Source organism: Uloborus diversus, chromosome 5, assembly GCF_026930045.1.
Source record: "Uloborus diversus isolate 005 chromosome 5, Udiv.v.3.1, whole genome shotgun sequence".
In the NCBI taxonomy this organism is placed as follows: Eukaryota; Metazoa; Arthropoda; class Arachnida; order Araneae; family Uloboridae; genus Uloborus; species Uloborus diversus.
In genome coordinates this window covers 75,654,649-75,679,592 of record NC_072735.1, presented here as the reverse complement: position 1 = coordinate 75,679,592, position 24,944 = coordinate 75,654,649, and the positions used below count along the sequence as shown (strand labels likewise).

Below are 24,944 nucleotides of genomic sequence, written 5' to 3'. Positions count from 1 at the left end.
GTTCCTACATGTATATAAAGTATCGTACAAGGCTTGATTAAATTTCTAACAAAAGAAGAGCAGAAGCTCTGGAGTCCCTAGAACGTATTTTAATGCGTAAGTAGTCTTGATTCGGTTCAAATGTGAAAAATCACACAAAATTGGAAAGGAGGGCGATAGCTGAGTTCTAGTGAGCTGCGACGGAAATTAAGTCTTATACTAGGATTGGCACTGTTTCTTAAAAGTAAAAGTTTTGAGAGGTTAGAACCCTTCCGCTCCTACTGGCGGCGCCCCTCATAACTAGCAATTTCTAGAAGTTTCCTTTGATACTGAATGAAGTAAAACTCTGGAGACAAATTTTGCCATAAATAAATGTGACTATGTATATCAGATGTAAATGTTCATCACTATGCGTAGAATCTACATTTAACAGAAGAAGTAAACATGCAGTTAAAAATGAGCAAAAAGAGAAGCAGGATCACGAATGAAAAATCATCTTAGCACATCGACACAACAGTAAACATAATTTTATTTCAAGATAAAATTTTCTGACAGACATTCCCTAAATAATATTTTGGTTTAGTAGCAATCAAAAATACTGATTTCACATAGTATAGAAAGAACAACTATGACTTGACTAAAGAACTCTGTCAAAGCACTTATCTAAAACAAGATTGCAACTATGTTAAGATTATGGAAAAATAATTTATAAGAGTTTCAGAAAAAATTTAAAACTGAAGTTAAAAAAGATTTTAAAGCAAAACGTAATTGTTGGTTTCGACTTTTGTCCGGTGGACTTTGATGATCGGGATTAATGCTAAGGAAAGGAATAACTGATATCAAAGTTTTTTCCTCCCTCAATTATCAAAATTTTAATTGACGAACGCAATTTTACTTTAAATATCTTACTAAAATCTATTATTGAAACCAACTAATTATCAGAAAACAGTGGGGGGGGGGGGGAAAAAACTCAAAGCTTTTGATGCTAAAACATGAAAATTGCACAATTTTTGTAGGAGCTCCCCATCCTCTCACAACAGCTGAGAAAAAAGCGTCCGGGGACAAAACATGATCAGGAGAAGAAAAAAATAGGCCTCCATAAAAAAAAAAATCGCTCTCCAGGAAAGAACGTCCTTTAGACAGCGTTTTTATTCGTTCACTCTAATGGGGTTGTTTCCTTCCGTCAAAAATACTACTTTTAGTCACTAAAATTGATAGAATAAGCAAAAAAAAAAAAAAAAACATGGACCCAGAAAATACTTTCATTTTCCCAACAGTTATTTTTTAATTAATTTCTTTTAAAGTCCGATTTTTCAAACAAGGCGTGGTCTTAATGACGTCACAAATGATGCTCTTTGTGTGTGGCGCATCTTTCTACTGCGTTTTCACGTTATGATAATCAAGAAGCGAACTAAATGTTGCGCTCTACACTTGCTATCAACCATATCGTTGCCAAGACACGTGAATAAAGATGCGAATTAAATATTTTGTCCTGTAAATGGCAACGCTGAATGGCATTTCATCATTTGTGATGTCATCGGCAGAAGCGTAAACAATGAAAGCGCATCGTTTAAAGTAATTTTTTTTTTAAACATTAAACTTAAACAAATTATTTAAAAAATGGTCAGATCCTATGTTTTTAAGCATGCTCTTTCAGAGAAAAATACTTTTAAAATTTTGGAAACGACCCCATTGTAAAAAAAATAGTTTTCAATTTATGTTTTGAGTAAAATATATAAGTCGCATTTTGTCAGCAAAATTTTAATATTTTGAAATTTGTTTATTTCTTTTATGCTTTGCAGAAACAGAATAATTAAATTTTAGTCCGTTTGGATTTAAAAAATTCAACTTCAATGAAAAGAAAATGTTCGACGTTCCTCTATATTTTTTTAGCGATAAAAAACTTTTTAAATACCAAGTAGTTATCTTATTTCATTGTTAGAAATTACTTTTCCAAAAACTCGAGAAAGCAAAAATAAATAAATAAATAAATAATAATAATAATAATAATAATAATAATAATAAATTAAAGAAATAAATAAACATCCTTTCAGCAAAAGAAAACCGTTTTCCCTCCTTCTCATTATAGGTTCCTTCTTCTATTTTTCTTTCAAAATAATCATCTGTTACGAGCACGCGCCAGATTTGTTCATTGTTGAGCAGTTCTTAGGCATTGGAAGATGCCGCTCTCCTCAGGAAGTAAAAAAGAGGGACGCCATTTTTGTTTATTTTGCATTCCTCGTGTTTGACCACAATTGTGGTTTGTCTCAATTGTGGACAACATAAAAATGCTGCCAATTCCAACGCACGGAGAAAAAAAAAATTAATGCTATGCTTTTGCTCAACAGGGCGTGCAACAAAAAGCCTTATAAATATTGCATTTAATTTCTTCATGCCATTTTAGCAGTGAAAGAAAAGCACAAAATATGCACGGCAGCCTACTTTTTTAACGGGTTCTTTTGCACTCTTTCTCTCTCAATCTTTCTCACAAGGACTGTAGACAAAAATTTCATATCATCGTGAAAAAATCGTGACAAGACTAGATACAAAAGAGATTCGGAAAATGTAGCTAAAATCGTCGACACCATGCTTAACTAACGAATGTGAAAATTGGCACTTTTCGGGAGAGCCAAAACAAGATTTTTATATTTTTCCCACCCGACGCGTAAGGGTATTTTTAATGTTTAAGTTTTTTATAGATAACTTTAAATGTAAAACTATCGCTTGAAGTACTTATAACCAGTAGGTAGCCCTTTTTAAGTACTATGACAAACCATCGAATTTGGAAAAGGTGATTCGCGATTTTTCACGTTTGTTAGTTTGGCATGGTGCCGACGAAAAATTGAGCAGAGTTTCTCCTTAAATTCTTTTGACTCGCGAAAACAGTTGAAATTAAAAAAATGTAAGGTAACACACCAGTAGTGGCCAGTGCTTCAGTAGTGGCCACTTCAAGGTTTAAAACACACTAGTAGTAGCCACAATGAAGTATATTTTTAAACTGTGGGTTTACAATATTAATTACCCCTCCTGAAACTAAATGAGCGTATTATAGCTCAACTCCTTTTTAATCGTCCCATTTTCTAAAAATGCCAGAGTTTCAATTTGTTTATTTTTTTATAAAAAAAATTTCCGAAATCTCAAATTTGATCAATTAATGGCCACTCCAAAATCTGAAAATTTCAGTAGTGGCCATCTGACATTTCCCTATCCGAAGAATTTACATTACTTACTTTAAATTCAAATAACTGACGAATAAATTGATTCAATAAGATAGTTACATTAAGTGCCCATAATCATATTATTATTGTTCATTTCTTTCTTCAGAGTGTATAAGTAACCTTGAAACGGTTACTACTGAAGCACTGGCCACTACTGGTGTGTTTACCGTATATCGGACGGTTAATTCTGTTTTTGCTTTTCTTTGAAGCGCAGTGCCTTGTAATAGCGCACCTCTCCCCAGACCGCAGATCCGGGATCAATTTCCGGGTTGGGTACGGTCCACTCAACCTTTCCCCCTTACAGTGGGTTTATGAAATGAGTACCAGGTGTGCTTGTAAACTAAACACAGGGGGTTCCGCGTTTGATTGACCGCATAGGTTTGAGAGGGTCTGGCACAAATAAAGTCAATTCCGGAGGATAGGAGCCGTTTGTAGAAACCATAAACCCAACGGTTAAGGCCCTATTGAAACTCGTGATTGCGTAAAATATAATTTGAATTCAAAGTATAGAAATTCAATTTTTCCCTGGTTTTTTCCGGAAAGCTTTTATATTCATTCGAAAGGACGAAAAAAATTGAAATTTCAAGCATGAAATATTATGTTTAGAAATTTATAACAGGTAAATTCCACTGCACTATTCCCTTAAATGCTTTTTATATTCAGTTCCACATGACCACACTAATTTTGATAACGGAAGCTGTAAGGTGAAATAATTTCCCTATGAATTAAAGTATTATTTGCTACTTTTCTCGCTATCTGTAAATGCATGCATAGCATAGTGATATTAATAATATCAATTAGCACGAACGTTTAAGTGGAAATGTTATTATGTGTTCACTTAATACAGAGCTGCCAACTTTTGAATATCCAAAATCGTAGCAGCATTTTGCGGGGGGCGCTACTTCAGAATTAAACAGTGGTGAATTGTCAAGAGTGTAAAGAACAAAATAATGATGCATAAAAAATTTCAAATATGATACAGAAAATATTAATACGGAAGAAAAGATTTTATACAGAATATTTTAAGATGATAAAATCTTTATTGTTAGCTGTACCTTTCACCCGGTCGGCTATCTTTTTGAAGTAACATGCTTGCAGCAATCATCGCGACCACCATGTTCAACTGAAAAATCGCTATTGCAAATGATGCATCTTGCATAACCCGTCTTTAAAGATGAAATAAGGAATGGTCAAGTGCTTTTATATCCTTCACGATATTTTTGGCAGTTTTTCCGCTTTTTTGCCGAAGAACCCATAAACTACGTGAAAACTAGACCTGCAGCACACGTGCAGAAGTTTGACCTCCTGAACTTACCGGTTTATTTTTCATGCAGTTCATAAAGCCCCCCCCCCCCGTCTTTGGGATTATAAATTAAAAAATCGGAAAATTGTAATTTTTGGACACGCTTTCGTAGCGTCGTAGTTTAAAGCTGTAATTCGTAGAAACTACGATTTTTTCGTAGCAGTTGTCAGCTCTGACTTAATGTGCGTGCTTGTGGCAGATTTTCATATGTTTCTGAGAAAGGTTTGGGATAAAGAGTCGGGGTCGGTCATTTCTCATACAACTCCGCACCCCTGGTCGTGAGTACTAATATTGTCAAATTAATGTATCTATCTTATCATAATGATAAGACGATTAAGCAAGAGGAACGTAGGAGGAATTTTAAAAACGAAAGCACAGTAAGTGAAAAATCGGAGTACCTGTAAATGCATACATAGAATAGTTACATCAGCAATATCAATTAGTACGAACATTCAAGTGAAAATGTTATTATTTGTTCAGTTAATGTGCGTGTTAGGGATAGAATTTAATATGCTTCTGAGAAAGGTTAGGTGTAAGAAGTCGGTCATTTTTCCTCCGTCTTCGTAGCCCTGGTCATGAGTACTAATATTGTCAAATTAATGTATCTATTTTATCTCACTGATAAGACGATTAAGTAAGAGCAACGTAGGAGGAATTTTAAAAACGAAAGCACAACAAATGAACAGTCAGAGTATCTGTTACGTAGCATAATAATATCAATTAGTACGAACATTTAAGTGGGAATTTTATTACGTGTTCACTTAATATGTGTGTCAGTGGTGAGATTTTTATACGTTTCTGAGAAATTTTAGGAGTAAGGAAGGAGTCGGAGTCGGTCATTTCTCTTCCGGCTTCGCAGCCCAGGTCTTGAGAACTAATATTGCCAAATTAATGTATCTATCTTATCATAATGATAAGACGATTAAGTAAGAGGAACGTAGGAGGAATTTGAAAAACGAAAGCACAACAAATGAACAGTCGGAGATCGTCGGAAAACCTGCTGTGAGCCGGGAACGGAAAAGAAACATCCCACCTGTCATGTGAACACAAGAATACCCTCTTTTCCACCGGACAACACCGAAATCATTTTAAGTCATTAACACGTTCCAAATATCACATTCGATGGCGAAGACGGGACTTAAGTGCAGTTATTGGCAGCCATCGCATTCCTGCCATATTCGCCATCTTTGCTCTCCGCAGCGGTCCATTCCATTAATAACATCTATCCGACGCCCATTTTTTTTTCTTTTTCTTTGTTCAGTTTCCTCTCACAGTGAGGGCTGCAGAGCGTGTCCGTTTTTACCCCGTAAGCCTTTAATTCTCTGTCCATTTGGATGCCCAGCGGGAACTGGTTTGAGTTTGTATCTTTTTTTTTTTTTTTCTTCCTCTAACGCTAAGGGGCCGTTTATTTTATTTCAGTTTTTTCATCATCCATTTGTATTCTCTGGAGCATGTTCTTGCCAGCGGGACCTATGCGCATTGTTGAACAAGAGTGCGTTATTAAGTGTTTTTCTCGAATGATTTTTTAAAAAAAAATGTCTTGAAATTGTTGGAGTTATTTTTATATCGACTGCACGAGAGTCGATATTGTGTGATGATAACAGAAAAAAAGGTTATTGTGTTAACAGTGAGTCCAAGATCTCGCTGTTGTAAGGGATAAGAAAGTGCTTGGTTGCTGTATGAATCAAGTCCCCCAAACGGGACATTTGCCAATTTTAGGCACCTGCACGTGTGTGTCAAATAAATAAATAAATAAATAAATAAAATTATTGGCAGAGTTTCACACAATTTACTTTTCAAATAAAATTGCTTTAAAAACTTCGATTTGCAACTGCGCTGTTTCGCTACTTTACAAATTAGTCGTGCGAATGCATCCTTTCAATGAATGAACTAAGCCTGGACAAATATAAAATATATTATATAATGATGCACGATTTACTTTTTTAATATAAAAAAGTTTAAACAGCTCCACCCAGTGGTTTTGGTTGAAACGTTCAGTGTTCCGTTCTGTCATTCCAGCTTAAGGGGAAGGGTATCTGAAAATGTTAGTTCCGTACGAAACGTGTCGCGTGGTCACCTTATGTATGAGTGCAAAACTTTCAAAAGCAGTTTCCAAAAGCATTTTTTTTTTCTTTTGACTTAATTAGTGTTGTTGTTTTTATGGTATTCAAAAATATACAGAACATAATACGTTAAAAATGTAGTGAGACACTTTCAAAACTTATGAGCGTAAATGTTTTTCTTCTTCTCTTCATGACACTCATTTAGAGTAACTTTGAACCGTGTAAACTTTGCATCACTCAATATTTTTTAGTATATTTCATCACAAAATTAATTTAAAAAATACCCAATGCTGCACTCCGCCGGCAATAACGAAAATTAGTCTGCAATGTAGACCAGTATTAAATTAGTTGAAACACTTACCATAAAACAACGAAAAGGAATGCTTGAAAATAAAGCGCAAAATGAAAACAAAAAAAAAAAAAAAAAAAAAAAACGAGTAAAACAAAGGTTAAAAAACTTCAAAGTAAAATAGAAAACTGAGGCACAGGTAGCTGCGGCAGCAAGTGGTTTGGACCTTTAAGCCACTAAGAACTAATCGCTTTTTTTTTCTTTCTTTTTTCTATTTCTCTTTGAACTATGTTTCTGTTTTGATTTTGAAAAATTCGTGCAGGAAGCGAATTCTTTTTTCTTTTTTTTTTTCAATTCAGAAACAACCTACAGACCTCCTCAATAATCTTCGGGACGTCGCAGCGTCGCGCTGTTTCTGCTACTGGGGTTATTATTTCAGTTTTATACTTTTCATCGAACAAAATGAGTGAACAGCATAAAATACCAAAAATGCCAAATACCAAGTATTGGCAATACGGATTAAAATCAGAGTTGTTGGAGAGGTTCCATATTTAAAACCCCCTTGCTGTGCACCTGGTGTATATACACACACATACGGGTTCGAAAAGGTGTTCGGTACACCATTTAACATAGAGAAATGACAACATTAGAACCATTACGGTCTGGGAATTCAAATTTCGCAACATCAAATGTTACAGAAAATTTCATAATCAATAGTCAATGTAATACGATGAGTTAAGGAATTTTCGAAATGTCCATCCAACAGCGGACTGGTTTGACGATGATGATGATTATAACGATGACAAACAAAGAAATTAAAAAAGACTTAAGGATCGGCTTTCTAAAGTTAGTATAAAAAGTTATACATATCTAAAATTATCTCCAGAGAAAGAAACTGTTCTTTTGCCGATTAAAGCTCATTGAGAAAAAACAAATAAATAAATAAAGCTTTTGTGAAAACAGAAGCAAGTTGTTTAGTACGTATTTACTATTGTTCAGCGAACAAAATTGCGCCTGTAAAACAATTTTTGTTCTTTGCCTAGCTGTGCAGCTGAGTAACTTACGCCAGCCTATTTTCACCCCACACAGTTAATTCATAACTGGGATTTCAACTGCAACACAGACAAATCGAAACGGATTTTAACTTATAAACAGGTATCTATGAGATATCTGTTTATAAGCTCGTTCTACAGGCACATATACATATATGCGTCTGTGAACAACTTCTGTTCACAGCCTAAAGGTGCAGCTGAGTAACTCACGTCAGCCCACTTTCACCCCGTATAGTTTATAATTTGGATTTCAACTGTTACACACAAATTGAAACGGATTTTAACTTATATACGGTATCTACGAGATATCTGTTTATAGGTTCGTTATAGAGATATAAATAAATATTCTTCTGTAAAACAACTTTTTTTGTTCACAGCCTAATGGTTCAGCTGAGTAACTCATGTCAGCCGACTTTCAAGTCGCAGTTTATAATAGGGATTTTAACTACTACAGACAAAATGAAACAAACGAATTCACTAACATGTATCTACCAGATAACTGTTTATGAGCTTGTTTACATGTGTACACTTTTGTTCATAGCCTAATGGGTTCTGTTAGGTAACTCATGTCGGTCGACTTTCACACCCAAGTTTATAACCGGGATCTCAAATGTTACAGACAAAACGAAACAAACTTGCGCTTACAAACAGATACCCACGAGATTCTTGTACAATGCGACTACCAAAACATGACACATACCCCGTGGAATAACTTGAGGAAAAAACACGCACTACGGGTTGTAGACCAACTCCACCCCTTTTTGACCTCCATTCCAAAATGCTTCTCTCTGACTTCCAATAAAGCCCCTGGTTTCCTGAGACAACCACCTGTGAAGGAAACGGGATTACGGGGAACTACATGGACATCATCCATCAAGTTGTAATTGAAAGGGATCTATCAATCATGCGTTGATATCAGTAACATGAGATGTAGTTACCAACACTCTCTATTATTATTTCTTCTCAAATTATATGTGGCTACTTGACTGCAGAAATATAATCAGGGTTTTAGAAGGAAAAAAAAGTGTAAGTTATTGATAAAAAAACAAATTTCTTAGAATGGGCATTTATTTTGCAACGAATAGAATATGAAATATCCATAAGTATGAACTGGATATAAATTAAGGAAAAAGGATGGAAATAAATAGCTAATAAACTAGCTCCTACTTTTAGTTAAATAAATCTTCTAAGAATACCACCAGTGTGGCTTTATGATCAGAGATAGTAAAGCTCTTATAAGGACAATTCTCTGAATAGGAAAAAGCGGTTGTTATTTACGGGTATAGTTATGATCTGAATGAATAGCGAAATAAAAAGATGAATAGAGAAAAAAAAACATGGAGATACAGAAGTAAACTGAGAGAAATATTGATAAATAGTTTGTTTGGTATATTGAAAAAGATAACCGAAATCCCAAGAACCAGGTTGTTGCGTTCTAAGAACAATATAAAAAACATGTTAGGAATTGTAGCAATAGGAACGGTCGGGAAAAAAAACGGAAATTTGGGGAAGGGGGGGGGGGTCCGAAGGTGTTTGTTTTCACTCCGAAAAAATTGACTATTTTAGTTTTTCTGATACAAAATAATGCATTCAGAAATTTAAAATGTTAACATTCAGTTTTTTTTTTCGTTAAAATAGTTTTTTATGTTAGTATCCCGAATAGAAACACTAATGTAGGTAATAAAAGCTGTAAGATAACTCAACTTCCCTGTAAACCAACATCTTATATGTTGCTTTTTTCAATAAACTGTTATGCATACTCGGGACAAAGTTAGTATATCAATAGTATTAGTGAAAATGTAAACTAAGAAATTTCTTCAAAAAACTATTAAAAAGTAAAAAGTTTAATAGATTTTTACTTAATCTGTGTGTATATGTGTACAAACTTACATACAAACACACAAACACGTATACATGTATGTAAATGCATGTAACTAAAAAAAGCCCCTTTCTGTTTAAAATCTCAAAATTTACAAAACAAAACAAAATGAAAAAAGAAAAGAAAAAAGCTCATTTCTGTCGAAATAATTTATTTAACTACTTAAAAAATCACATCATATTCAAAATTAACGGTTGAATGACGAACATAATAACTTGGATAATTTTTGGTGCTTTGAAAAAAAGTTACCAGCTATTTTTTTTTTAAATATCTTTAGAAGTTAGGAGTATATTTCTGTCAAAAAGAAAAAAAAATACATGTAATACATATGGTTGAAATATTTAACATTTTTTTATGTTTTATGAAAAAAATAATATTTTAAGTTGCACAAAAAAAAAAAATTCTCTATTTTTTTACTATTTTTCCAGAAAAAAAAAGAAGAAAAAGAAAAAAAAAAGCCCTTTCACCGCCACAAAATTTCTGGAAATTTTGAAAATCTCTCAAAATGTGTTCCAAATTTCATCGTCACAATATCTATATGCATTTTAAGAATAATTTTTTAGTGTTCGTTTCTAAAAGAAACCAAGTTGGCTATTTTACAGAAAATCGAACATTTGGTCCCGCACGAGACTTCTATATTTTATTTAAAAGTAATGCAGACTCAATCTGAACACTCTCTAAACGTGAACACTTCAATATTCTCAACAGATTTTGATGGTTCCGGCAATTACTTATTCACTATCTAGTCTTCCTCCATAATGGACATCCCCATTATCTGAACACTTTTGTTCGATCCCATAAGTGCTCAGAGCAGGGGCGTGCACAGGGGGGGGGGAGAGAAAGGACACCTGTTGACCCGGGCCTGAACCTGAAAGGGGCCCAATATTTTTGAAATAAGAGGCCCCAAAATTTCTGTACACGCCTCTGGCTCAGAGTATACAGAATTTTATATATAAAAAAAAAAAATAACAAACGAACATTTATTGCTTCTGCACACACGTGTAAGATTTATTAAGCAAAAAAAGGGAAAAAGTTCATCACACATTTTTCAACGAAATATATAGAGTTGTCCCATTATGGACAAAATGTCAGCTTTTCCGTGCCAACAACGATCATAAAGCTCGGTTGTTTTTGTGAATAAGAAAAGTATATCCTAACAAGTAATACATAAAAATTTTTAATAAGTAAATTGCTACTTAAATCATTTTAGAATGAAATTAGTTTAAAACAATTATAATTCATGTTCTAATTACTTGGAAACATTGGGGCAGATTTTATCTGATCCAGAAAAATAAGGGGTTTCTATAGATATTTTATTCTAATTCGTGCAAAAACTATTTTGACCTCATATTAGAGAATTTATGGAAAAACGTTGATTAAAATTGTAATGAACAAATAATAAATAGGTAATTAACTCATTTTATTATAGAATATTGCATTGTCATCGAATCTGAGTTCGAAAATTCAGATGCAAGATTTGAACAAGATACATATGGGCAATTTCACGTAACTGACTGACATTTTTGAAGTAAAACAATACGTACTTTGTAACATTCACGTATTTTGTAACGCAAAATATGTATTGTGCAAACGTTCTTTTGCACTGTTTGATGTGATTAAAAATCGAGCTTCTTCCTTACACATGAAAGTAAAATAGCAATAAGTATAAAGAACGAACAAGTATTCATTTAGAAACGAAAGCACGAACTGGAGCATATAAAACTTTGAAGAATTTCCAAAATATGAACTAACAAAAACAAAGATAACTAAAAAAAACCAGTGTGCTTTATTTAATTGAATAGTATACACACACACACACACAAAAAGAAAGAAAAAGAAACCTCTTATGTTTCCCTAAGTGTGCAAAAAGTAGAGTTTCCAAATGTTTAAATGACATTAAACTCATGTTTGCTCCGGAGAAGCCTTGATTCAAAATTTTCATTATGATTACTTTTAATGTTGCTGTTGTAAGGCAACGAATTTTCGTAACAATGGGTTTTATATTTTATCATTTAATGGGGAAATTACATGACATTTACTGTTTTCCATCATAACGTTTTTAAACTAAGTTTTTTTAGGAATAAATTATAGCCAAAGTTGCTCCCTGATAATGTAGCTATCTATGGTGAAAAAATGGTCAAAATTGGTTCAGTAGTTTTGAAGATTACCCCGGACATACATACAGAAGTAGCCATTTATGTATAAAGATATATTTTGAATCGTCCAAAATGCATTGTGAGAATTTAGGTATACCATTGAATTCAGCTTAAAAAATACAATATTCCACGGGAAAAATTGTTTTTACATTAAATATTTTGCGTTGAATGTCACAAAATACGAATTGTTTTGCGTCAAAAATGTCAGTTAGTTACCCGTGGAATTACCCATTCATAAATATACGGAGATTGTGAAGTAATAGTAGGAATTTAAAAAGAGCAGTTTCACTGAGCAACAAACTATCAAAATAGTTGAAATCTGTTTCTACCGCACAGTTAGACAGTTATCACTGGGCTGCACCACCATATAAGGACCTTCCAAACCAGCAGAAGACCTTGGTAACTAAAAACGCGGGTCAACAGCCCTATACAGAGGAGCAACGTTAATTTCCATAGCAAAAACCAGAAGAGAAAAAAAAACTAAAAGAATGACCGGTTCTTCTCGTCAAAATTATTCATGAATAAGAATGAAACGAGAAAGTAATCAAGGCAGGACTTCAAATGAGAAAAGAAATTGAAAATTCTTTTTTTTAAATATTTTTCTTCTTCCCGGTCTTTTCTTGTTAACCGTGACCTCTATTGGGGAAGTTCGGCAACTGGGAGCACCGAGACACGGATAAAAGCGTCACTTGGCCTATTTAGAGCTGGGGAAAAACGTTTCGTGAAGATTACAGCAAATCGGTGAGTAGGAAATTTTTTCAAACTTGAGTTTCCGGAAAAAAATGGCCGCGTAAGAAGATGATCTTAAGGATGAAAGAAAAGAAGAAAATGTTCCATCCGATTGCCATCGAATTTTGATAAATAACTTTTGAATAACAGCGAGAGAAAAGTATGGATCGTCTCGGCGACGGAACTAAGGCGACTTTCTTGAGCACAAAAACACAATCATGAGATCCTGATTTAAAAAACTGGGCCTCAAAATTCATTAAAATTTTTGTACCTTAAAAAGATCTAAAAACAATCTACCGAACTCATAAATTCAGACAGTATTTTCGCAGCAAATCGCAGGAAAGGAAATTTTCGAACTTGCGTTTTCTGAAATAAAATTTGCCGGAAAGAAGATGATTTTGAGGATGAAATAAAAGTGTTACATACAGAAGATAATTTTCCAAAATATTACTGTTATCTGTACGCAAATTTGGATCAATAACATAAGACTAGTATTGAGAGACTACGGTGAATCATTGTGGAGTCGAAGACGGATCCTTCGGGGTTGGATAACAAAAATGCAATCATAAAATCCTGATTTCGAACATTGCGCTTGAAAAGTTATTAAGATCTTATAACATAAAACACTCGTGAAATAATTCAATGAACTCATTAATTCGGTCAATAAATATATTCATCAAGTACTATCTTCCTTAGTTTCATACAGAAGTAATATTTTCTTTTCAGTTAAGTTCTTACATTTAATTTATCCATCAGTTTTTCGCCTTTCAAATAAAAATTAAAAATTTAAAAAAAAAAAAACCTATATTTGTAAATCTAATTGAAAAATAAATCCCAAAAGAACGCATGTATTAAATATTTTAAAGCACAACTCGAAATCATGGGTTGGAATTTTAAAAACAAGAAGCTTAGTGGTTTTTCTCACTTGATATCACTTTTTGCGAGGGGGAAATTAGGAATTTGTGACGCAACGTGTTATAAGTTTTATTGTCCAAGTTCTTTCGAAGATTTTCCCACACATTTCGCAAGATTTTCTCCTTGCTTCTGAAAAAATTATAGAGTCAAAAGTTACTAAGGGTGGGCTTGGATTGTTTCCTTTTGAAGAGTGCATGTCACCACCACAAGCTTTTAATCATGAACGCAAACGTAATGGAGAGAAAAGAAAAATAACATCAGTTTTTTTTATCTTTCGGCACTTGCTCAGAAAATTAAACAAACTTTGTAATGGGGTGGTTTCCTTCAGTCAAAAGAACTACTTTTAGTCATTAAAATGGATAGAATGAGCAAAAAAAAAAAAAAAAAAACATGGACCAAGAAAATATTTACATTTTCCCAACAGTTTTTTTTTTAATGTCCGATTTTTCAAACAAGAGTGGTCTTTATGACGTCACAAAGGATGCACTTTGCCGCATTTTTCTACTACGTTTCCACGTTATGATAATAGCAGCGAATTAAAATTGCGCTCTACGCTTGCTATCAACCATATCGTTGCCAATACACGTGAGTAAAGATGCGAAATAAATATTTTGCACTGTAAATGGCAACACAGAACGGCATTTCATCATTTGTGATGTCATCACCAAGAAATGTAAACAATGAAAGCTCACCGATTTAAGTATTTTTTAAGCATGCTCTTTCAGAAAAAAAATACTTTTAAAATTTTGGAAACGACCCTATTGCAACAAAGTTTGAAAAAAAAAAAAAAAATACAAAGACAGTCAACATGTCAATATCACAAACTGCGTATTATTCATGAATGTAAAAGGGTTGCCGGAAAGTTGGGGTAAAAAAACTCACACAAACATTTACCTATCTCGAATTTCCGAAACCACAACAAACTTTGCAATTGCAAAAAACAAAGAGAGAGAGAGAGAGAGACAAAAAGTACCAGGGCAATTTTCTGCTTCACGTTCAGGGTAGTACAATAAACCATCCCATTAATGAGAGAAAAACTGCCACCCCCAAAACCTTCGCCCATTTTCTAGGCAGTTGAGTACACGGCAAGCGCTCCGGGCTACTGTTTCACTTCCGGCACCGCCCTATCAAAAATAGAAGGGGGAAAAAAGCGAAAGTGGGGGAGTCTTGCCCCCTCCCCTGGCGCTCGCACGACTCTCTTGCGCAGATTGGAAAATAAAAGCCGGAGAACAGGTGTGTTTGTGTCTGGCGATTAATGAGGTTCCTGATGTTCCTAGTGGTGGGGCAGAACCCCCGCCACAATCTGCCATCCATAAAATCACTGCTACATCCCAACACTTGTCCCTCAAACCACCATGGATTTTGCGCACAGCGTAGCTTGCTTTTTAAATGACTGTAATTTATAAACTTACCGGGGAAACGTGTTTAGTTTCTGTACTTTTCATGGTGTTATTACATTAATTTCAAGTTTGAAAAGAAAACAAGTTCATAAAACTATACATTTTTCTTGCAACTTGGAAAAGTTCCTGGTAGGGTAGACCGTTTAGTGAATGAACAATGAAGTGTTAGTAATTATTTCAAAAGTAAGACTTCAAAAGGTGTTTTTCGTACATAAAGTGGCAACAGTAATTTCCTTCAACACAATTTAAAAAAGGAAATGACTTAAAAAAATGTTTTTGTCTCCCGGTTGCTGAGTAGACGTGTTTGTAGACTGGATTGTGCACCTTTTTAAAAATTTTAAATTCCTTTGAGACTGAATATGCAATTATAACCGATTATAATGTCCCATCAAAGCAGAAACGACGCTCCTTAACTTTTTCTGAAAAATTTCTTGTGCCTATACAAATCATTTTCATTTACTAAACTTATGATACAGTCATTAACATCTTAATATTGTTTCCCGTACTTTTTTGTAGAAATGTACTTTAACTTTTTTATTACGTGATATTTCTTAACGACAATTTCTTAACGACATCAATTAACGACGTAATATTTCTTAACGACATTAAACGTACTTTAACTTTTTTATTACGTAATATTTCTTAACGACAATCTTAATTTCCACACAAGGATCATTTACTAAACTCCCACTATTGATTAACTACTTATTCTTGTACTTTCAGGAGTATTCGAGTACTACGAACTTAATATTTGGGAGGGCGGAAATTCTCAATTTGCCGAATGGAGCTCCAAAGTTCGCCGAATAATGACAATTTTGCCGAATCGTCAGACAAAATTTGCTGAATAAGGAAATCTTTGGAAGGTCACAGTGACCTCCCGTATCTCCTATCGGGGTACCCGTGTGTACTTTATTACACTTACTTTCAGTTTTGGAAAATCAACAATGGCATGATGATTGAAAAGAAATTTTCTCTTCACTGGAAAAATCAAAAAGCAATTGAATAACATCCTAAAAGAAAAGAGTTATCAAAATCGTCTACTGACCAAGTTCACTGCGGAAAAATCCGGCGAGACGCGTGTCTGACCGAATGAGGTCATCCTCGCCAAGTGACCGGAGGCATGTTTTCGACACATCCGGCAATCTTTGCGTCGACTTTTCCTCCGAACAAGCACAAGGTATGGAGATGCACATTATTTGTTTCAATAGAAACGAAAAGTATAGTTTCAAATAGTGGCGTAGCGAAAGGTGGAGATGGGAGATCCTAGTCCCTTTCAAATATAATACCGCAAAGTAAATGTAGAACACACATGAAAAAGCCTAAAATTACGCTTTTCAGCCTTCAATTTCAAAAAAATTTCTGTGAAACCCCCGCCCTCATGAAAAATTTCTCGCAATTGTTTCAAATGACTGACGAAGCTGACTTTCAAAACACGTGTGGGTAGGATGTGAAGCAATCTTCCTTTTACTTAGTTTGTTGTTATTTTATATACTTGCAATGCACCGTTGCGTTTCTTCCACATATTATTGACAATGACGAACCAAACGTAGGAAATTGGTAAAACATAGTAGTTTCATGTTTTAGCTACCGCCAAAAATGTTTTTTTCGATACACTTTAATGTGTATGTGTGTATATTTAGAGATTTAGAGATGAAAGTAGCAAATTACACACTGATGTGCAAGGAAATTGAACGATCTTGCAGCCCGTGTAAGCAAAGTTAGTTTTATGTGCGATACCAAAAATCAAATAATAATTTAAGAAAAAAACATTGGAATGTAAATATTATAAATTCCCGAGTACATTATTTTACGCCAGTAATTTAAGATTTTTCATTTTTTCCGAGTGAAGATAAATCCTACAGGGGGATTAAAGTTTTCTTCCCAAAAATTTCCTGTTTTTTCGACTATTCCTATTTCTGCTCAGGATCTTTCCAAATGCAGGCGCAACATTTCACTGAATTGCAGCAATATTTAATTACCCATATGAATATCTTTCATAAAACCATAAATGATAAAATTAGTATTTTTAAACATAATTTCGCAGGTTCTTGAAACACATTCAATAGTAAAAAAAAAGTAGTTGCGCTATTTTTTAAATGATCAGCATACACACACAAAATGCACAAAACTAACTTTTTTGCTTATCTTACGCTCGTCAAACTAAGAATAAAACTGCAAAGCACACATTGATATAGAGACGTCTAGTATTGGCTTGTACAAATGCAATTCCGCGGACATTTTATGACGTAATAAAAATTTCTGACTTCTGAGCCAAGAATGAATCTGTTTAATAAAACTCACAAGAATAGAAAGTGACAGCGATTAAGGAAGCGTTATTCAACTTAAAAAAAGTGAATATCGGAACTGAAATTTAGCAGAAATGCGCTGCTACGCGGATGAACAAAATACTTCCCATTTTATTGGGCTGTCACATAGGCAGCAGCGGAAGTATAAAAAGAGGTATTGACCGATAAGGCGATCCATAAAAAACTTTATGATTGGGGTGTTAGAATAATGACAGGATTTCCAATAGCGTATGAGGACAAAAGTGTCATGTTGACACATTAAAAGGAGGGTACAGGATAATGGGCTTGGGTAAATTAGTTCATTTTAAAAGGTGGGGTGGTCCATATGACAGAGGCTATATAAAAAGAAAGATATAAGAGAAATTTTTCAGTTTCTTCTTTTGTGAAAAGTCACTGGCGCACCCATTGATGGGGAAGGAGTTTTACACCACCGCAAAAATCGCTTTCATCAGCACATGCAAAACTTTTAACGCCACTGCCAGGTATCAAGGGCGGATCTAGAAATATTCCAAGGAGGGGGCGGTTGAATTTTTATTTTATGCTTTGGGAGGCCAGAAACAACTAAACAATAGAGATTTATCCAAGGAGGTCCCTGAACCTATTTCTTTAATTTTGCTTCAAAAGGTGTATTCTAAAATTGCGTTTTAAAACTTCAATTTCGTAATATTTCCGTTGGAATGCTTCAAAACCCCTCCTCCTAACATCATGGAAGATAGTCTAAAATTGCCTTCTTGTAACTTTAATTCCGAAATGTTTCCGAGAGGGTGATTTGAATCCTATTCCTTTCCCTATGGTCATCAAAAAAGGTCTACATTTGCGTTTTAGGATTTCACTTCCGAAAAATTGCTAGTGGTCCTCCAAGGGAAGGGCGATCGCCCCTCTCTTGCATCCGTCCTTGCCAGGTATCCTATATTTAACGCATGAAAGGGGCTATTTGTGATAGTGATAAGATATTCTGTCGCTTCAGAGCAACAGTAAGACATCTAATTCGAGGAATAATACTAAGATATTATCCTTCTGCTGCTTGAGGTGACGATACACTCGCAAAACTACACATTCAGAACTCATTGAAGAAAATTTCCCAACATATTATTGATCTGAAATATAATGTTGTCTTTACGCATTTGAATAAGGACAAACCGAAAAATTGGTACATTTCCTTCAAATTTCTACTTTTCGTTTTATTAATCGCCAAAAAAGTTTTTGTAGGGAAATAATTTTTTTCATGCTTTCTTGAAGAACCAATTGTAAAATTATATTAATTACCAAGAAACACAAATCGTGTAACATAATGCTCTTTTTTGTATTTTTATTGTTTTAATTAATTTATTTATTTTATCACTTTGCTTTTCTTTTATTTTATTCATTTATTCATTTTTTAAAATTCATTTATACGTTAATTTGTTTTGAGCTATTTAACGCATACGTTTATTTTACAAAATGTTTGCCAAGCTATAAGTTCACCAGCTGAATGCTGAATTCGGGAATCTCATAAGATGCTTTTAGCATACATTTCAACTAATTTATACCATGCATATTCACAGAAAAGAGACATAACTTCATTTTAATTACAAAACAAACGCATTTTACAGTTTAGAAAAAATATAATGAATACTGTTAAGAGAGCAAAAAGAAAAAAAACATCGTGTAACTCTTCTTGCGGTATTAAATTCAGAGTTTTTCCAGCGTATGCCGTTCGCCCGCAGCTAGCAAAGAAAGGAATGCGGTTAAACTCACGGAAACAGATGTCACGCTCAAAAACACCGAATAGTGGCGCTGCACAACATCTCGCAATACAGTGCCCAGTTGTGGTAATGGCGGAAATATTTCCCAGTACCAGAAACATGGAATGCTCGAGTGTTTCACAAATTGCTGGAAACGGCAGATTTTGGAAACCAAATGGTTACTTTGTAAGCACATTACAACACGGACAGCTTAAATCACACAGATAACAACTTTAGGAATAGAACAGGATGTGACAGAATTAATTCCCAAAATTTTATTCTTTTACCTCTTCTTCCCTATTTTCGAGAAAACGAAAACCATTCTTTGACAAGAGTTATTTTATTCAGAAATATTTAGATTCAAATTTCTCATTAAAACTGTCTGTAGCATTCATTCAGGACAAAAACAATTCGTCACACTAACAATAAATGTAGTGAACTAAGTAGGATTGTTGAAAAGGTTTATCAAATGAAATTTATTCAAAAACTGTAAAGCCACTGCTTTTTTTCGGTTATTATTAAACAATATTTTAGAAGCCACTGCTTCTTTATCATAACACACCTCACAAGAAAAATAGAGCACACTTGGTATTTAACTTTAAGAACCACTGTTGCCATCCTAAAAACAATACATGAAATAAACAACTAATAACGGAACGATTAGATACTGCCATTGTAATTTTGTTTCTAACTGTAATGTTTTACTCTTTAGTAACTGAGAAAGATTGCTGAAATTTTTACTTTCTGATAAAATGTTACACACAAATAAATGTATTTTTTTTTTGTTTGTTTGTTTTTGTAAAAAAATATTTATGCTATCATTCAACAAAATGAAAATATTGGATCAGATCGCATGACATAAACTTTAGAAATAGATTTCACATGATAAACGTTGATAGTTAGAAAAGGAAGAGTACACGAGTCGAACTGACACCGATTATGTAATAACAATATTCTGGTCCTGTTAGAACACAAGTTTTAGCGTGCAATGGTGTAGAATCCACAAACCTCCGGTTCAGAATTTGCAGAATAAATAAATTATAAAATAGTTTGAAAGGTAATAATTAAAGATGAATTTAAAATTTATCTTTTACTACGAAGTTAAAAAAGATGAAAATTAATTACTACTTATGATGAGCACGGGTTTAACGAGGAAATCAGAAATACAGCTGGTACAATGCTAAGTCAAAAAGCATAACTCGCTTTGAACAAGCAAACCTTTTTTATAGCGAGTAATATTTCTGGGGTCTTGGAATTTCTATCGACTTCCTAAGTATATTATCCTTTTTTGGATGATTTCCTGTAACATTCCGATGTCAATCGAAAGTTAATGATGAGTCATAGTTCCTGATAACAAATGATGAAGACGTTTATTTTTAAATTGGTGGAGTATAGACATTTGAAAATTACATATTTGTTAACGCCACTTTTAACTTCCGAGGATATTTACTCGAATTCGAGCAGAGTAATAAAAGTGACGATAGCAATAGAAAATTTAAAGCTGAAGCTCAAGAAACATATTACATGACTTTTGACTTGGAGAAAAAATTTCTAATTTTTTCGAAGCCAGATGTGCAAATGATGACACTTTTTCGGCCATGAGTATTAGAGTATATTAAAAAAAAAAAATTTTTTTTTTTTGGGGGGGGGGGTGATAAAATGATACCCCTTCAGACCCACGTAAACCACACAAAATTTTATTAAAACCAAAAAACTTAAATCTGCCGAACGAGAATTTTGGATTATTTCTTCAAAAAATGCTTTTCTTCTTCTCATTTTTTTTTTTCAAAATCAACCAAACTTTTAAAAGGAGTTTTGTCACACCCTAATAAGAAAAACTTCCTTCCCCCTCCTTGAAAAACAAAAGCAAAAAAAAAAAAAAAAGCAAGAAAACGAAGTTGTAACACGTTGATTGATAAGTTCCTCCTAAAAACAACACAGAACAACATAAACCTTTTCCTGCTCTTTCAGGTATTCTAGAAAGGAAGTGAGTCAGATTTCAGATGACACTTGTGAAATTATTCGTTTCATTTACGAAGTAGGAGAAAAAATAAAAGTATGCGGGATTATACTATAAAACCAGCGGCATCAATCCCGCTAAAAATCGAGCGTAATCCTTCGGGATTGAAACCCCCTACTGCTGATACGCACACACAAGTTCAATATGTCACCGTCTACACAATTTGAATCAATAAATTTGAATTGCCTTGAAAGACTTTTATAGTTCGTTACAGTGATATACTGATAAACATTTATCAACTAACCATAGCCGCGTCAACTTACTGACCATGACGTAGCACTGAAAACAACAAATGCCGACTCAGCCTAGTTGCAAATCTATTACAGATAAAAGAAGCAGGAGATAATAAGAAAATGCTGAATCGTTTGTTACTTTCTACTTCGCAATTCTTCTATGGCTGGAGAAGAAGACAGGGCTTAATTTTTACTAAAAGAAGTGCGGGCGCCCTCTAGTTCCCAGACGCGTTTTCGCATCAATAGCCCGAATTTCGCCCAAAAAGGATCCAATTTGCATAAATATAAAAGATTCTTAAGAGCTCAGCCTCCGTGAGCTCCTATTCAAATTAAGCTCCATCTGCACATGTAACTTAGTGTTGAAAAACTATTAGGTTTAAAATAAATTAATAGATTCAAATTCCGCAATAAATTTGAAATGATAAATGAGCCTCAGTTCTATCAGTTTTAATGCATAAAATTAAACTTCTTTGCGAAAGTATAAATTGCTCACTAGAAATTAGAAAATAATTACTATGGGGGAGGAAAATACTGGAAAGCAAATGATATGATTAATTTTCTTCTTTATAGCAAAGATTAACAGTGAAATAGTTGGAAAATACATATTCGAAAATGTTAATGTTAAAAAATAATGCTAAAAGCATAAAATTGCATACATGTGTAACAATGAAGGAAACAAAGTAACAAGTACAAGAAAACACTTTTTCATTTCAACAAAATGTGAGCTTATGCAGCTGATGAAAGAAAAGGCAGCCGACAGAAGTCTTACATAGTTTTTATATTTTACGTTTTGCAAAAGGGGTAAAGTTATTATTTCTTTCCATAATGTTATTTCATAAGTTCAGGTTTTTATGATCACCGGAGGATAAGCTTCTACATTTCTTTTCAACTTCGTGCAATTTTTTACGCTTTTGACGGAATTCTGACTATTAAACTAAGTTATGAAGCCTACAAATGGATATTGAGTCCAAAAAAAGCCGAATGTGACCGCGCGATTTCGATGTACTTATTCATCCTGTAAAATATTTTTTTCTCCTCCATTTTTCTTTTTTTTATGAATATATTTTTACAAGGTGTAATTAATGAAGACACATTCAGATTCAAATTTACAATGAAAAGTTTTGATTGCAATTTTGGGTTTAACTGGTAATATTTTCCCCAATCACTGAAAAAGTGTTTATTCTGAGAAATTTTCATTCAACGACAAACGATGTAATTTTTTGAAGGAAATATCCATGACATCATTGAACGAAATGAAAATATTAGATTTCATAGTGTGACCTAAATAACTATAGAAGTAGATTTCACGCAATAAGCGCTGATAAGAAGATGAAGAGGACGACAAAAGTGGAACTGACATTGATTATGTAATAATAGTAATCTATAGACCACATATTTAAGCATGAAATGCTGCAGATTCATGAAGAACTAAGTAAGCTCAAGTGTCTTTCTTGGAAACGTTCGCATTTAGTTTTTGTATATTTTGCACTGCTTGATTTCTAACAAAAGAAGTGCTTGTAACAAAACTCCATTCTTCAGAATAAACGGGAAATAGGCAGAAATTCTGCCTATTGGCATAAATTTACTGGGGAAAAAGGATGCTTGAGACTCTTGTGCTCCATTGCAATTCACCTAGATAATGATTTATGGTGTATAGAGAAGGGTAGCAGAATCCAGACAAGTTGATACATAAATATGCGTTCATTTCGAGAGTCAACATGTTTAATCGAAACGTCCATATTCCCCTAATTGTACATAATGCATAAATCGAAGATCTGCAGAACATCTATTCAGCAATTTTGGAGATACAGATTTACTAGTATATTGCGCATGAAGATTTCAAGGCTAATACAAAGTATTAATATTGTATGGGATAATCATTCCTAAATTACGAAGAATACTCCTTTATTGGATTTATGAAGGTGTCTAGTAGTGGATGTGGATATATATACCATGAAAACTGCACTTTAAAGCTAATGACTGAATCAGAAAATTAATTTTAATGGATTTTTTCATTTTGGCAGTAATAAGATTTTTAAAACATTGCTTCATTTAAAATTTGTAACATGTTTAAGCATTACATTTAAAGAGAGTGTTTATATTCGCTGCAAATTTCTAAGCTAGGATAAAACTGCTTTAGGGAATTAAATTTGTGAAATCAGGGGCTCTCCAATGGGTGGTTACTGTGACCTCCCAAAGATATCATCATTACGCAAATTTGGAATCGGCATTTTAAAATTGCAACTTAAAAAAAAAAAAACTGATACCATGGCTCTCCTCATTAGATTCAGGTACCTGTGTTCATATTTTACAATTCGGCAAAATGAAAATCTTTTCAAAAATTTAAGTACACGGCGAAATAAGAACAACTCCTGTCTGAAACTGTTAACTAGATTCTTTCCACTGGGGTAGAACTCAAGCCTTATCTCGTTCGTTTAATCATGACTAACAGTCAGGCATCCTATTTCTCAGAGACAGATTGCACAGTAATAAATTATAGTTGCTTTACTTCCTGAACTGGTAACAAGTGTTGTCAATTGAATTAAACTTTCCCCCAGAAACAATTAACTGTTTAAAAATTTGATTACGGTTGAAATAATCAATTTAAAGAACCGAAATAATTTTTGTTAAAAGAAAAAAATAATACGTAAAATCCGTATGAATTAACGTTCGTGTTCAAAATAATTTATATAGATTTCAAGTCTATACAAAGTATAAATGTAATAATTTGCACGTGATTTTTGATCAGTTCTCCATGCTCTTACAATATTCGAGGCGCAACTGAAACTATGCATACGCCATCATTGCCAGATCCCATCACCTAACTGACATGTTACCACACAATTTATACGAAAATAAAAAAGTATTTAAAAAATATATTGTTCTAAAAAAAGTACTTACGTCATCATGCCATCCTTAAAATAACGTCCAAACGATCCACAACATATAAAAATCCAATGCACGAACACAAAGTGTCACACAGTTTCTTCCACGTCGACAAAAAAAAAAAAAAAAAAAATCTGGATATAAATACACGCACCACTAGTAGTAAATCCCGTCGCGCACACACAGCTTATAAACACTGAAGTCAGTAATAATTAATCCACAGGCAAAACAAATGCTTTTTTTTTCTCGTATGGGGACCAAGTCAGTGCTGGCGGAGTTGCCGCCGCAGCGACCCAATCACACATTTCAGATGCTCTCTCGGCAGCGCTACTGGTATTACTATTTGTTGCTAGATATTTCCCTAAAGATGTTATTACCGGTACATTGGTGTGTCCTTGGTTCTCGGTTACTCACCCGAGCGAGCGACCTTCGCGGAGTGACTGCTGGCAGAAACGGAGAAGTGAAGAGATCGCCAGCTGCCGACGTTACGTCACCGGCTCGAGCGCCACCTGGGAAGCGAAACGAAAATACTTTTTCGCGTCTTAGCGAAGTTTCGGTATCATTTGAAGAGGGATGAGTTTCAATGTGAGAGCGATCGCTAAATGAAATTGATTCAAGAGCATTATTCCTAATTAAACTTTTTACATTTTTGAACTTAGTTTTCAAAGTAGAAAATGAAAGTTTTTGAGAACATCAATCATTTTTTGCTCCACCATATTTTCTTAGGACAGTAGTAGTTGCTTTTTGTACATGTTGTTTTGCATTAAAACAGTTTTTGTTTAAGTTAGTTAT

General features: G+C 33.8%; 1 protein-coding gene across 1 annotated transcript in view; it reads right to left on the bottom strand.

The window, feature by feature from the left end:
* Positions 1 to 24,313, bottom strand: part of LOC129222648 (nuclear receptor coactivator 3-like) — a 126,495-nt gene extending 102,182 nt beyond the window's left edge. Inside the window, exon 1 of the mRNA XM_054857178.1 lies at positions 24,168 to 24,313. The gene's annotated coding sequence lies outside the window, so the exon portion shown is untranslated. The remainder of the gene's footprint in view (positions 1 to 24,167) is intronic.
* Positions 24,314 to 24,944: the final 631 nt, after the last annotated feature.